The 3,857-nt window shown below is 31.9% G+C and overlaps 1 protein-coding gene across 1 annotated transcript in view; it reads right to left on the reverse strand.

Moving 5' to 3' along the window:
* The window catches only part of LOC106872534 (cdc42-interacting protein 4 homolog), a 197,327-nt gene that overhangs the window by 157,386 nt on the left and 36,084 nt on the right, over positions 1 to 3,857 (reverse strand). The window lies entirely within an intron of this gene.

A 3,857-nucleotide genomic window follows, 5' to 3' on the forward strand; every position in this document is an offset into this window, starting at 1 on the left:
TGGTCTTCACGGTGCAGAACATTGGCAAATCTTTTCTTATCTGCTTCCCCTCTGGCTAAATAAACCTGTCGCCTAGCTTCCCTTCTGGCAGATTGGTACAATTCCCTGCTACCACCGTTCTTTCAGTCCTTCCAAGCCTGTTTCTTTTGTCTAATAGCCCTGTCTACCTCCTTGTTCCACCACCAAGTTACTCTGGGTCGAGAGGGGACTTTACACCAGCCACAGATCTAGTCGGTGGCTCTCAGCAGGTTGTCCCGCAGAAATCTCCAATTGTCTTCCACGTTGTATGATGCTATATCCCCTTCTATTTCGTCAAATGCTTCGAGTAACATGTCTCTAGATCTTCGTCCATTTGCAGGGTCTTTAAGTTTCCATACCCTTCTCCTCCAAGCCGGTGTACTTCTGGGCACCCATTTTGCCTTGATCCCGAAGAGGCCTAGAGAATCATCCATGTACCTCTATTTCATCTATTAATTACTTCAGTCTACTGGAGTGATAAAGATAGAATGAGGCATGTCACGCCTAGACTGAAACAGCTGTAAGATATTAACCCATTTTCTGTCACTATATGTCATTTTTATAATTACTGATATGACATAATATTGTCAGATGTGTTTGTATATTGTTATTGTTGTCCTTTTAATAAACAAATAAACAAGTAAATTGACATAAAATAATGTCTGCAAGATGATGAATACCACCTATTAATACTCTCCATTTTCTTATTGCTATATATATATATATATATATATATATATATATAATACTAATAATATTAGGGACAAAATCCAAAATTACAGGTAAAAACTCAATTAAAATCAATTTATAAAAAATTAAAATTAAATTGAGCTTTACAGATTAAAATATATAGTTTCAGGGAAAAGAACCAAGTTTCATGAACTCATCGATGAAAATCCACTATCACATATAGAAAAATTAATAAAAGCACAATAAATGAGTATAATATAATACAAAGTAAATGTCATAAGACAAAGATAATAATAATATCTTTATCTTATGATATTTACTTTGTATCATATTATACTCATTTATTGTGCTTTTATTAATTTTTCTATATGTGATAGTGGATTTTCATCGATGAGTTCATGAAACTTGGTTCTTTTCGTCTAAGGGTGAATGGATACAATGTTTTAGATACATACATGCAAATATAAACCTACCTATACATATGTACAAGCATACACAATCATATAAACATGTATACACATACACACTCACATATATATACATATAATCTTAATGTATACACATATGTAGACTTATCCAGCTACACTATATATGTCATTATTTTTGCAGACAACGGTTAAAATTGAAAATTTTTAAAAATTTTATTTTACATAGACATATACATATATATATATATGCATGCATACATATATATATAACATATACATATATCTACACACATACTCATACGTGCATGCATGTACACACTCATACATACACACATATACTCACACAACACACACATGCTAAAATATACATACATCTGCACATACATACATATTAATCTATATACACTCATACAATTATATATAACTACATATATGTATTTCAGTATCATGCTTCTCAACATGTATGTATGGATTTCTACATGTAAATGAAAGGGGTGATTATAGATGGGTGCTCTCGAGTGGAATCTAGGTGTTACTCCATTCGGATTTATGGTTGAGGGTGGGTTTGTATTCCTGTATACAGACAGCTTCAGTGGGATGTGTAGATAAGATGTCTAACCCAAGTCTCCCTAAGGATCTATTGTGGCAGTCTACAGCATGCTGATAGAAGATGGAGTTTGGTTTTTTTTTTCAATGTAATTGTCCAGGTGTTCTTTGAACCTGTCATTGATGCTCCTAGAACTCTCACCAATATGACTCTGGGATAATCATGCAAATCCCGTCTTGGCACTTAATCTGGTAAACAACGTTTTTCTTTTTGCAGTTCACATGTGGGTTTGAAAAACATACAGCACAATTATTCTAACATGTAATTCTATCAAATGAGTATGATTTACTTAATACAGATTTGATAGGCCTACCTGTCTTTTCTACAACTTTGACCTTAACGCCAGTTGTGTGCAGAATTTTCTTAAATGCCCTACTTAATTCATTCCTAGGTGTAGCATCAACAAACATTACACTGTGAAACTTCTTGTTATCATACCGAGTATTATTTTTATAAAAATAATATTTTTATAAAAATAATATTACTTTTATAAAATAAACTTTTAAAATACTTCTCTTCCAAATTTTTTGAATAAATCAGGTCCAATCATGAATCAAAACACACTGACTATTTAGTTTTGTTTATCCCAAAATAATATGAAAATGGGACTCATCACTATGCAAAATATATAAATGAAAGAAAAAAAAAACTGGATAAAATTGCTGCATTTTTACTGTTGATATTTAAACAAGATGTAAACAACTCTTCAAATTTCAGATGTTACCTGTACTTAGCTTAATTACAATAGTTATTACAGAAATTACATGATCAATTTATAGAAGAGCATTTGCTGTGTTCAAAATATCAATCTAATACATTAAGAAATAAGAAAAGTTATGGATGTTTTATGAAACCAGTCTCAATACACAATTATTTTAGAATTTAACTTGAATCACATAGAGAGTGTACTTTAGTTAGAAATATAGTAAAGAAAGGGTTAAATGTTAAATAAATTATCAATAACAATTTATAATACAACAATACAAATGAGAACACAGGAATGAAGCAGAGAATACAATGGAAATTAAACACTATCTATTGCTATTAAAAAATCAGACACGTTCTTATGTCATACACTTAACTACTATATCAATAACAGAAACATAAACCTATACAGAATAAAGAATAGCTAATCAGAAATAAAAACATCTATATTCAGCTGATTGGAAGAAACAATATACAGTGTAACAGAGAATATTGATTGGCTCTCTGAAGTTTACACACTGCAGAACAATAGGAGCTTTGAGCTCTTCATTTCTGCGTCCAATGCCTACACTCATGCAACTGCTTTGGAGTTTTGTGGAATAACTTTTGCAATTATGAGTTATAATAGCAATATTGCTTTCATCAATTTCGAAGTAAATAACACAAAATTCTCATGGCACCAGTCTTTTTGCTTATCAGTCAACCTTATAAACATACTATATATGCTCAACACTGACAACACAGTTTTGCTAATTTGAAATATGGTTGATTATTAAGAACTTGAAATCTTATAATCAAAAAGTATTACATTCATGTCTTTATTCACCTCAATCTACTTGAGTGGTTAGCATCCATATGTCATGCATTAACAATCTACATAATATCCAAATTTTCAGGACTTTATTACCCATACAAGCATCAAAAATCAAAAGAAAAAATCAAAGGGAAAAAATTGTTATCTATTTACTAATTATAACCATTGATAAATCTTGAGGCATAATTTGTACTTTATAAGAAAATAAAGAAGTAAAATGGCCTGGTGAAATAAGGTTTCCAGTACACATTTTGTGAATTTAAATCCTGTCACAATGTCCAATCTTTCAGATGCATTTCATTTCATCACTAAGTTTACCTATTATGAGAAAAGATACTAGACCTTTCTTAAAAGGCTGCATGCAGGAGTAGCCTATAGGCACAGGAGTGGCTGTGTGGTAAGAAGCTTGCTTCCCAGCCACATGGTTCCGGGTTCAGTCCCACTGTGTGGCATCTTGGGCAAGTGTCTTCTACTATAGCCTTGGGCTGACCAAAGCCTTGTGAGTGGATTTGGTAGATGGAAACTGAAAGAAACCAGGTGTATGTATGTATCTATATAGATATACATTTATTTGTGTGTGTCAGTGTTTGACCCC

Source organism: Octopus bimaculoides, chromosome 2 (genome assembly GCF_001194135.2).
Source record: "Octopus bimaculoides isolate UCB-OBI-ISO-001 chromosome 2, ASM119413v2, whole genome shotgun sequence".
NCBI lineage: Eukaryota > Metazoa > Mollusca > Cephalopoda > Octopoda > Octopodidae > Octopus > Octopus bimaculoides.